We start from the raw sequence: 12,995 nt of genomic DNA on the forward strand, positions 1-12,995 counted from the left end.
TTTGCTCCGGCAACAATCGCTCCTTTGAAAAAAAGAAGAGAGTTTGAAACCTTTGTGAAGATTGAAATCTAAAGGCTAAGATTTGAATGCGAATCATCTGAGATTAAAAAATAAATTTGCATCAGTAAATTTAATCTAGAGAATCTGATACACCACAGCTGATCTGAGCCCCATAACACAATTCTAGCTGTCACATTCTTCCCACCCCCTTTCTAGCGGTCCCCTTCTTTCTTCACATGCACCAATGATACTCTTCCATGAGGGTATATGGTCCAGCCTCACTGCAAAGTCTGACTCTAAATTGGTATCCGAATCTGTCATAGGTAATAATTTAAAAGCTTTTGTAGGTCTGGGCCCATTTCATAAATCTTGTCACGATGAAAAATTTACAATTACAAAAAAAAAAAAGGGTGAAATATATCTTTTTTTTATATGATGTCAAAATATATCACAAAGTTGGATTTTAAAGTAAAAGTGTCGAATTTTTTGCTTGCTCGCTTTGCTCGCTTGCAACTTTTTATTCATTTTACGTGATACGCCATATCGAGCCCCCTCAAAATTTTTGGCTCATTACTCCACTGGTGCCATCATATATTAAAAAATTAGCCTGAGAGAGCATCTAGAACCTTAGTGCTTCCTGGGCCCTTTTAGTGAGACCTGGACCCCGGCCGCAAGGGACTTCGCGTTCGTGATGTAAAAAAACCCCCAGACATTTGTCTGGTTCGTGATGTGCGCTTCGCGCACATCCAGTTAGAGTCTCCAGTTTGCTAGGGGATCCAGGCGGGAGAATCTCCAGATCAGAAGGTTCTTGGGGTTGGAGTCTCAGAACCTGTTGTAGAAATTGTACATTTGCTATCATAACAATTCTATATGAGGCTGTTCTCACTCAGTTCCTTAAACTAGTTTAGTGGAAACTAGTTTAGTGGAAACTAGTTTAACGCTAAGTGAGAATGGTCGAAGCGCTCTTGGAAGCGCTCTTCCAAACCAGTTTGGAAGACCACCTCGCGATGTAGTTTTCAAGATCGCTTCGCATCGGAAAAGTGGTTTTAGCGTAAGTGAGGACACAACCGTTCTTCGGGAAGCGATCTTCGCACATTTTGAGCGCGCTACTCCACACGACAGGTGTAGAATGCCTATGCTGCGGTTTCGAATTTCGCGCGAAACGTGTCTCCCCACTGAGAGCGTTTCCATAGCAACAAGAGCGCTATACGTGAAGTGATTTTGAAAACCACTTTCGTGTGATCAAGTGAGAACGCTAGCAAAGCGATCTTCCAAACTGGCTTTCTGAACCGGTTCCCAGTAAACTAGTTTTAGGAACGTAGTGAGAACAGCCTCTATGAAACTGGACGACTGTTTCTCGGGTGTGACTGCTGCATAAGAGCCCCAGGATTGTCACATTCATGTTGCGTGACAAGTCAAGCATAGCCTGGAGGCAGGGGAGGGGGTTCAAGCTAAACTCCAGTTCAGGCTCTCATTCCCTACTCTTAGGTGTTATACTCACCTGAGTCAATAGAGCGTCCTATTTCTACCTGGAAGGGACAAGCTCTCACTCTCTGGGCTCTTTCACACCCAGGAGCAGGGAACAACCACCTCAGGAGTGTCTTTCATGAAGCATCTGGGCAGTGAAGATCACTGACAAATTTGCTCTCAGCCAATCAGATGCTAGGATTTTGGTAGCTTATAACAACAGTCATCTTTTATTGTTTGTATAATGAAATGCTCATCAGGAGTATTTCAGGATATTGATATATCAATTCATAACTGATGAATGAGCTAATATTTTCTGAGGCAATTTGGGTGATGGAATGTCTTCACTTTATTACCAATGACTTGTAAATTACTGCTTATTTGATATTATTCTATAATCATTTATTGATTAAAATCCAATGAAAGATATAACTGTACAAATAAGTTATGCCTATATAATGGAATATATCAAATCGAAAAAAAATCAATTAAATGTACCACGGATGAAAAAAAGATAATTGATTGTGCATGTTTTTCAAATACTACAAGTAAGTGATGACATTGATTTAAAACAAAGCTTCTACAGAGGACTGATCCAGAGGAGATTTAATTAGAGTATCAGAAAGATGAAATTGAGAATAGCTGCATATATACATTACTTTATTCATATGTACAAATCCAACTAGACTTAAACCTAGAGCAGTATTATGCAACCTGTTTTTAGAGAATAGGCTTTAATACTGCACAAATGATATGAAAAATAATAGGAAAGGGGGGCTTTTTGTAAAAAGCAGGAGGACTTCATGGGCAGGTTCCATGCCCAATGAATAATAACAAGGTCTATCTATTGAAGAAAGCAGAATCCAAGATTTTTTAATACAGAGACATTTTGGTCTGATAATAGCGGATCTTCTTGAAAGCATTTATGAAAGGAAACACATTGAAAACGTGTGATGCTGATGGTGTGAACAAACCTCCAGTCAGCAAGCGTTTGATGTCTAGTGTGTTACATTCCTCAGGGCTGATTAATTTGCCCCTGAAGAGAAGCTGAAAACATATAAGAGGAAGGTGAGCGGGCTTGATTGAATTACAATTGCCTTGTCTGCCTGCATCTTCGCCGCCATAGCCAAAGCAGCTATGGTGGAGTGCCGTTCCGTTCGCAACATTGGACACTGCATGAAAGTTGAAATGTATTTCATGATAATTGTTTGGGTTTTTATATCCGGTTTTCTACAGGTTGTTCATATTTTCTGGAAGAATTATTGCTGTTTCAGAAATGTGTAGAGAAACCTTTTGAAAATCTTGTCATGAATCATGTAACAACCTGTTGTCTTTATATTGATGCATATCTGCCACTCCCCACCCAAGTTTAGATGTGTACCTGGCCAGCTGGCTGCTACCACACCTGTGGGATAGTACTTGCAGCATCAGCATTGTCTTTGGGATATTCAACAATGTTTCCTATTTTGACTGTGTGACTCCCTCAGACTGTGATTGAAAACATATAAATTCATCAATTGTCAAAGAATAAATGGATTTTCTTTTGCGTTTTTGTTGTTTTTTGGGGAAAAAGCTGAATAAAAATATTATATTTGTGGAATGATATTAGAGAAATAATTCCAGGTTAACTAGCCAGTCATTTGTGTCTTTTTTCTGGCATACAATATCACAGCACCATCCTCTCCCCTTCCTGATCCCCTCCCACATACATGTACCTTCTCTCCTGCCCTCCCCTCATCCCCTTCCACCAATCCCCTTCCCTCCTCCTTTTCCCTCTTTCTTCCATCCCTCCTATCCCTGCTTGGCACCCCAGTCCCTTCCCCCTCCCGTCCCGCCCCTCTTTCCTTTCACCCCTCCCTCGCCTGTCACCCTCCCCTATCTGCATCAAGGTATTGATATTCTGGAACCTTTCAGTTTTTCTCTTATCCTATCTGACCTCGCTAAGGACATCTTTAAGCCTACTTAAGATAAATGACCTCTTTACCTTGTTCCAGGTGTTTGTTTTCCCCCTCTCACCTGGCTTCAGGTATTCATTGCCATCCACTCTATCAGGTGATAGCCTGCTATTCAGACTGAATTAATTATTCCATCTGTCAATGACAGGTGAAAGTTGGATGAATTACCCCCCTTCCAACTGCTTCTTCCTTATTTAATTCCTGATTATGATGTGGTATGTTTGTATTTGTATGAGGAAATAGGAATGCGTGTTGGGGATTTTACAGCTGTGTATTGATTCTAAAATTATATGACTATTTATGTCTAAGACTGGACCGATAACAACTGGCAATTAATGGTACCATCTGAAACACATGAAAGAGCATTGAAGATAAACTGATTTGCTTGGGGCTCAAGTGCTGTGGCTGGGTTTCGAACCCTGGACATTAATGTCAGGTACCTTTAATATGGTGCAGTCACATTACCCGTTCGATGGCCGTACGGCGAATCGAAAACAGCCATTTTAACCGATTTGTACCATGCAGCTACATAATAATGGTTTGAATAAAAAAGAATCAAACGGCAGCATGAGACCACTCAGCGAAGCCACTTTCTCTGTAAATGGTAGGCTTGGTTCATGCTTCCTTGTAATTCCGTGTAATTGATTTTCTGTGAAAGCAGATTTAACCATGATAATTTTATTAATACAGGACCCTGTAACATAAAGGGAATAACATTTGCATTTTGCAATAAATTATAATTTTCTGTATTCCAACAAGTACATAATGTTTTGAGAATGTTGAATAATTTTCAAAACATATTGAGGTTTTAAAAAATGTGAATATTTTGGGGAAATACATGATTCTTATTTTTTTTAAAATAAGTGCTTAAAATGAATCACATAACTAGCAATCAAGGATTAACCCCTATCTCCATTTCTCCTCTCTTATTTCTCCTCTGCAGATTTATTCATGAACACTTTAAGGACTCATTTTGTGTTTGCTTGTGAAAATGATTACCTAACTATCAGATGCCCATCAGGGACGTTGATAAGCATACAAAACGCAAACTACGGTCGGAGAGTACCCAGTACAGACATGTGCCCGCTGCCGTGGACGTCGTTAGGGACGCGGAGCGAAAGCCTTCGTAGTGAAAATATTAATTGTAGAGCAGCTGATTCATTACAAGTAAGTTACAGGGGTAATGTTTCACAAAACAATGTGAATATGAGTCCACAGATGGTCCTGTTAAATTGAAGGGTATGTATCGATGTAACATGAGTTATCAGTGGGATGTGTTAATTTTGTGAAACATTCCTCTTGTTCCTCTTTGGTATTTTTTTATCTTTCAGACAAGATGTATGACTTTATGATATTTGCAATAATATTTGTCATGCTATCCACAAACTAGATTTCATAATTTGTAATAAAGAAGAGTATACTTTCTCGACTTAATTTATTGTACCAGTGAAAAAGAAGCTTTCAATGAGATATACGATGGCAATGTTATTTGCTTGTAAATGATACCAACTAAATATATATATTTTTGAATTTATATTTTGATCATTTACTTTCTTAGACAGAGTGCACTTGTCCTTATATTTCTAATTGCTTCAAAACAAACTTGATTTGTACAAGGTCAAACTTTCTAGATGCTATGGCCCGTATTCTGAAGTCGGGTTTAACTTAGACCATGGTCTAACTCTGTGCTAAAATTATGGACAGCCACAAATTTCAAAATTTTCCTGACATTGGATGTTTCTTACGTTTACTGTGCTCTTTCCTAGCTCATGAATGGTGATGAAAACTAACTTATTTATCCTTCTGAAACAGTTAAGAATGATTTGAGAGAAAAATGAGCTGATACATTGCAATTATACTGTTAGAGATTTTTGCCACTATTGGCTATCCATAGTTAAACCACAACTTTAAACCAGAGTTTGAATTAAACCCGACTTCAGAATATGGGCCTAAATATCAGTGTACTTCTGTAATTTGTGCAATGGTAGACTTAAGACACAATTTGCCACTCTCCACCCAGGTGTTAAATGGTACCGGTAGGATGCGAAAGCCTATAGATGTAGTATGCCTAGCAATTGAGTCTTGGAACTCTTGTTGGAATGCTCCCCAGGGAGTGGAGAAGGTGCATACATTGTATGCGGGCATGCAAGGATCCGATGACTGGGGTAATAATATATCTGTAAAGCGCTTAGAGACGTCGTTCCGATGTGTTAAGCGCTATATAAATGCGGATTATTATTATTATTATTAAGTAAATCCTCTTGGCATTTAAAGGTTTGATTTTATAACCAAATTTCAGGGTCTTTGTATCATTGGCGTGGTGAAAGACACTTTAACCAACGATACAAATTAAACTTTAGGTAATGTTCTTTAAAAATCCATTGTTCAACCTTTTGTTGGTCATCTGTAATATATAAACATGATTTTAGAGGATAGTCCCTCGTAATTGACTTGTTTTTTTTCTTATTCTTTGCTTTTTCCTTTCCTCAGATTATTACAGATAGGTGTGAAGACACGCCAGAATGTAGGATAGAAGTAAAAACAAGTTTATTCAGCGTGGACCCTTGTCCAACGACACATAAATACCTTGATGTTTCATATAAATGTAGACCACGTAAGTATTAATCCTCTTTTAAAAAATTATATATTGCCTGTATAAATTAGTATTTTCCGGGATTACTGATGATTGAATGTAGTTTTCTCATAGAATTGTGCTTGAAATAATCAAGTAATCTGATGAGAATGATGAATATATGGATAATTTTTTTTCAATTTCAAAACACACAATTAATAGGAGAGTTGTTAACACTAGCAATGAAAAAAAAAATCAAACTTTGAAGGATCATCAGGATACACTCATTAATAGTTATCTCTAATTTTCTGCTTTTAATAAATCAAACTGGAAATCAGGAGTGAATTCTTCCTTAAAGGCATTGAGGGAAAGGAAGAGGAGTTTAGGAAGGGGGGGTGGGGGTCACTGGTATTATCATGGAGCACCTTGGAATAAGGGATGATGAGGGAGTCCATTAGATAAAGTACTCTGGACATGACATTGGTGCAAACTTCTCCTTTAAGGCAGAGTGAGGAGGAGGAAGAGGAGGATGATGATGGGGGAGGGGGTAAATGATATTACCATGGAGACGGCTTAGAGTAAAGGATGATGAGGGAGTCCATTTGATAAAGTACTCTGGACATGACATTGGTGCAAACTTCTCCTTTAAGGCAGTGAGGAGTAGGGAGAGGAGGATGTCAATGGGGGGGTCAATGGTATTACCATGGAGACATCTTGGAATAAGGGATGATGAGGGAGTCCATTAGATGAAGTACTCTGGACATGACATTGGTGCAAACTTCTCCTTTAAGGCAGTGAGGAGTAGGGAGAGGAGGATGACAATGGGGGGGGGGGGGTCAATGGTATTACCATGGAGACAGCTTGGAGTAAGGGGTGATGAGGGAGTCCATTAGAGAAAGTACTCTGGACATGACATTGGTGCAAACTTCTCCTTTAAGGCAGTGAGGAGGAGGAAGAGGATGACAATGGGGGGGGGGGGGGAGGATGGTATTACCATGGAGACAGCTTGGAATAAGGGATGATGAGGGAGTCCATTAGAGAAAGTACTCTGGTTCTTGTCAGGGGTCACATCACCTATCTTCTGGAGTGGCCTTTCAGCTTCTTAGACCTGTCAGGTTCACAGTCGGTCCTTGATGCGATCACAATCAGAGGAATAGGTTCCAGTGTTTGTGGAGATGAAGGATGGGGCATGGGGCCACTTATAAATCCATGGATGGAGGGTGAAAAACATAGGAACAGTAATGATGAAGATTCTGTTAGGGAAAAAATGGGAGTATTTACTTAATTTCAACTGCAGACAGAATATTTTGGTTTCTGTCTGCGTCCCTGAACGAGGTCCTTATCAGCTTTGATGAAAAACATTTCAGATTTGTTTATGTAGGCTAATGTATGTATTTATTTATTATTTGCTCACTTATGTTTTTATTATTAATTTATATCTTTGCTTATTTATTGATTTAATTATTTTTTGATTTATTTAGGTACTATCAATTTTTTTTTTTTTTTGGTGGGGGGAGGTGAAGCGGTGTTTCATTACTCTAAAACAAGGATTGGACACAAAAAAAAACAATCCAATGATGAATTTGTGTCTGACCCAAAATAATGAATGAAATCACATATATTTCCAACAAAGGTCTGTTTTGTGACTTTTTTAAGGCTACATTTACCTTGCTTGTTTATGTGTTTCTGCCCACTTGGCCTAGACTTGGTTATGGTAGAATTGCTATTCACTGACCTCAGTATACAACTTCACATTCTTGATCAACTGCAAGGAGGCTGCACTGAAAGCAGTGCATTAATGCTGGTACTTGTTAGCTTGAAATTGATACCATTGAGACAAGGGATAACTATTCTGACACAGACTGCTCTCTTGATTAAGGATCGACTTTGCTAAGAATTAATATTTCATTTCATTTAACAATTTTCATACATCGCATGCTCCATTTGCAAGTACAAATTTACGAACCATATATACTTACATCAGGTATTATGTTGCCCTGTATAATACTTACTTGATGCTTTGATTAATTATAAACATAACTTGGTCCTACAGGTATTGTTATTTTTCATAATACATGTAGGCCTACATGTTATAGAAAGAAAGGTATATAGGCCAAGACATGAAATATAGGTAAACTTCCTTTTAGGATGAAGTATTCAAGTGATGGGAGCTTGAATAATATTTAATAACATGGCTATACCTTGGCCTATGTTGTTAGGTATGAAGGGCTAGTTAAACTATCTTAATTTTGGTTGAGGTTTTAGGCCTATACACATGTTTTTCATTTGGGTAATTTGTGAAAAAGGGTCCCTTTAATGCATAACCATGATTTGTAGATTCCATGAAATCTGAGTATTCTATCAAACCTGATGCCATATACTACCTGCATGTACATGTAACAGTATCATAAATGATATTCTGGGTCCCGTCTTACAAAGAGTTACTATTGATCCAATCATTAGTAACTCTATGGAAATCCATCAGTGTCAAAATTTTTCTATAGGAAATTTGCACAATGTCCTTTGTAAACAAAGAGAAGCACAGTGAATTTTCAAGAAAACAATGAATGCATGAATATACATCATAGTTGGAAAATATTTTCAACAACCATGAATAATACATGTTGACGTTGCTGGCCGTCCATAGGTGCGATTGTTCTGATCAATCGCAACTATTTGTAAAACGGGGCCCAGAAGTCGGTTCAATGAAGAAACGTAACTTGGATGTTACAAAGGCCCATTGATAAGTTGTTTTTGTCTGCATAAATAGACCTTTTATGTTAAACAATGCCAGTACAAGCCTCCTCACATCAACCATATGGCTGCATAAATCATCTTGATCGGTAAATTCAAGTGATTGTTTGAGCTATGCGGAGCCACCGGGAAATGTAAAACTTGATTCCATTTAGTAATTGGCAACATTGTAACATTGGAATTGAAACAGATGGCCCATGTTACAGAAGGAAAACTGAGCAAAAACTTATTACACCCCTGACCTATTCCGTCACCCAGAGGGCAACATAATTCCTACGCAATAGGCATCAGATAATCACCATTCCTTCTTTGACTTAACCCCCCCTTATTCACCAAATTCATAAAAAAAAGATGAAAAGCACAAAATATATTCTTTTATCTTGTAGACCAGCGTTAATCTGTATTTTGATTGCTTCTTGCTCGGTAGCTTTGATGTTATTGAAAATGTTGACAGTTACCGTTTGCTGTTTTACGAGCATTGGTTTGAATCGGGAGGGGTATTGGCCTTTGGTGAATCCTTAGTGGAAAATCTTTATGATGTGCATATACTTTTATGAATGAACAGTTGAAATGAGACTCGTTGTGAGTGGACAAAAGAGGCGTGTGGAGCTCCCAGCCAGGCTCTTTATTTTCCTTAGGCTTTGTTTAAAGGCAGTCAAAATAGGGGACGCGGCCTTGGCTCCGAGAAAACGTGAGTTTGATGCCGAAACATGGGAGATTAACGGTGCTTGGTCAAAGCTGAAATCTAAATACGGTCCCATTTCAAAGTCAGTGGATTGTGGTTTCAGCCATGAAATAGACCTAGAAATATCAATTTAGTTGTGTGGTAAGGAGAGAAAAGAGATTTATGTGTCAGCGTGCTATTAATAACAAGGTAGTGAATTACTAGACTGTGTTATTAAGCGCTGCCAAATGAATGGAATATTTTCAAAGAAATGTCTACACAACTATTTTCCAGGGTGTATATTGATTTATATCAATACAGTTGCTCTGAGCTGAACTTTTGGCTGAAAAGTACCTTTTATTGATTTGAAGGCTACTTTCTTTTCAGTTAAAGAAGGAACAATTCAAAATATCCAGGTAAATTACTTTTAATTTAAAGTTTTATTCTCAATGGTGTTTCTTTTCAAAATTTCAATATTATCTAGATTTAGGGTCATGGGACAGACTTCTTGTACATGAAGCCAAACTTGGAGTAATTTTAATTGAATTTCTTATTTTTTTCATCCAATTTTGATAAAAATTTACATTGATCTGTTCATTTTTCCCAATTCTATTCAAATCAACTTGATGTTGGGTAGGCCAAAGTATAAAAGCAGTATTTTCTCACCATATATGGAACAACAAAGCAAATGCATTTATGTAATTTATTCATTCTCTTTTCACTTTCCTCACACAGATCAATTCACGAAGGTGGAGACGTGTGAAGATAAGCACATGAATGTATATTGTGATGAAGAAAACCAAGTAGTTGCCATCTATAATGCACATTTTGGAAGATTATTACCAGGCAGTATGGAGTGCCCTTCATATTCAATGCATGAATTAGGTAAGTATGTTCTTCAGTGGCAATGTAGTGATTGACTGTGGTAGCAGAAGTAGCACATATTGAAGTAGCAGTAGTAGTGGAGGTCGAAGAAGTAGTAGGAGAGGTGTCACATCTGGAAACCTTGTCAGGAGGGGCAAACATTTTCTGACAAGCCCCCCCCCCCTAAAAAAAAAAAAAAAATGGTTGCCATTTCCAGAAGCACCTGTCAAAGTTTTCTGACAAACCGACAAACAAAAACATAAGGTCATCAAAATTCTGCCTCCTCAGCCAAAACCTGTGAGTATAATAATAAAATAATGATAATGGTGGATTCTTTTAAAGTGCACACATCCATCAGGCATGACGTCATGGCGCTGCGTACAATCATAAAAATTAATAAGGACATAAATACAAATTGTGTACATTTTATAATTAAGTACAAACTTTCAAACCTTTATGATACAGATCTAAAAACAGGAGGAAATTTGAGACAGATATGACTTAGTTTGATTTACAGAAAAATTTATTTTCTAATCAAATAATGAAAATAAGAATGACTGATCGATATAAACCGGTGTGTTGGCTTAGTTGGTATAGCGTCCGTCTCACAACCGGCAGGTCGGGAGTTCAAAACCCGGCCGCGTCAAACCAAAAAGACATTAAAAGATGGGAGTTGCTGCTGCCCTGTTTGGCGTTCAAGAATTAAAGGGATAGAGCCTCGTCAATCTGGCCCTGCACAGTGTCTGCCGGGCCCACGATCAATTAAGGCAAAACAAATTTTCTGAGTATTTCATTTCATGTCTATTTCGAACAATAAGATATGGATTTTCATTTTTTTTTCATAACATTAACATCTGTAATTATGATCTAGGCCAATTCAATGTTATTAATTTAACTGACTTAAATGAATAGTTGCTGTAGTAGTAGTAGTTCCTGAAGTAGTAGAAGTAGTAGTAGGAGTAGGAGTAGGAGTAGTAGTAGTAGGAGTAGTATTAGTAGTAGTAGTAGTAGTAGTAGTAGTAGTAGTAGAAGTAGTAGTTGCTGAAGAAGTAGTAGTAGCAGCAGCAGCAGTGGCAGCAGCAGCAGTAGTAGTAGTAGTAGTAGTAGTAGTAGTAGTAGAAATAGTAGTATTAACGTAGTAGTAGTAGCAGCAGTAGTAGTGTCAAAAGCAGCAGCAGTGAAGCTAATAGTAGTTCGTATAAAACCTGATCAATGATGTTTTCAACTTTTCCGCATTAATATAAGATTTTAATGGCCAGTGAAGTAATTGATTGCAAAGCAGTCATCTTCCCAATCCTCCACTGATAAGTGAGAGGTGTAACTCAATGTATCCCATGATCAGGCAGGAGGACTCTGGGAAATTGAGCCTACACAAATATTCATCTAGCCTCGTTTGCTCCGACACACTAGACGAAATCCTAGCGCGATGTGATTGTCATTAGTTGAGAGTGACATGTGTTGGTACACCTAGGTGGAGTGGTGTGCTGTTAGTGCGAGAGTGATGAATTGATGATGGTCACTTAATTCGACATTAAAGAGCACGCAGAAGTAGATGGGTGTCTCATCTTACCTAATATAAAGTTTAAAATCACTTCAGTTTCCTTTGATTTATCTTTCTCTGATTCTTGCTATTTGTATGAGGGTTTTGTTTTTGTTACCCTTAAATACATATCATCTTTTGGAGTAGCAAGTAAAGTGCCCTCAGTTGCAAGCCAAGTGCCCTCGATCATCACATAATTTGTGCAACATCACCATCCGAACCTCCCTGTTTTATAATTAAAAAAAAAGGAAAAGATGAAATTAATCAGGAATGAACTTGCGATGATGCAAAAGAATGTTTGTAGTTTCTTCCAAGGAAAAAAATGTAAACAAAAAAATCCCCTGTAGTAATTGCAACACAAAGGGATACCGGAACTATATATGAAAGGACTTCTTGATTTATAGACTGTCCATTGGTATGGGATGTATGTGGGTGTTTAGTTGAAGTCTTCAGGGGTCATGTCCGAGGTCACGATGAGGTCGCGGAGGGGGTCGGGCAAGGTCAAAGCTGAACTGGTTCCATTACCTAGATCTGTAACCAAATACACCCTCAGAGGCTGGCCAGCCTAACCCCCACAGGTTATTGCCAAGAAATAAATAGAATTTTCTATTGGGAATAGCTAGAATATTTCATACGTTTATATGTTTTGGGGTATTTCATCTTGTAAACCTCATGACTCACTCAGATGACAGCTAGAAATGTACCTTACTGTTGGAATTTGAAATGAATATGACATGAATTTGGTGCAATAAATCATTATAATTACTGCATTGTGTATTAATGCAACTCTGCCTCCTTTTATAAACAGTTTCTTATGCAGCAGTTGAACAGGTGGTTGGAGAGAGAGAGAGAGAGAGAGGGGGGGTGGAATTCTGCCCTATTTATTTTCACCTACCAAGGTGGTTGCCATTTTTATATGACTACTAATAATTGTTGATTTTTAGTAAGCAACCAATGGACCAACAGCGAAAGGTCCTGTCCGAGGGACCTAATAACAAGGACAAATCCCTAAAGAATGGAGAATGCAATACAGATTTGGTTTTGGACCTGGGATGTCAGATTGGGAGCCACCGCTCTAACAAACTGAGCTATTGCCCACTTGCCTTTTCAGCAACCGAATCGGACTTAAATGAAATGAACTTGGACAGTGGTTTATGTGGTCGAGTTATATTGGTCATC

At 38.1% G+C, this 12,995-nt stretch overlaps 1 long non-coding RNA gene across 1 annotated transcript; it reads left to right on the forward strand.

The window, feature by feature from the left end:
- The first annotated feature begins 4,352 nt into the window (after positions 1 to 4,352).
- LOC129258488 (uncharacterized) lies at positions 4,353 to 12,054 on the forward strand. Its single transcript, XR_010293442.1, has 3 exons — positions 4,353 to 4,589; positions 5,913 to 6,036; positions 10,148 to 12,054. It is a non-coding gene; the product is annotated as an uncharacterized LOC129258488 (long non-coding RNA).
- The last annotated feature ends 941 nt before the right edge of the window (positions 12,055 to 12,995 follow it).

The sequence above is a fragment of the Lytechinus pictus genome, chromosome 4 (assembly GCF_037042905.1).
Source record: "Lytechinus pictus isolate F3 Inbred chromosome 4, Lp3.0, whole genome shotgun sequence".
Taxonomy (NCBI): domain Eukaryota; kingdom Metazoa; phylum Echinodermata; class Echinoidea; order Temnopleuroida; family Toxopneustidae; genus Lytechinus; species Lytechinus pictus.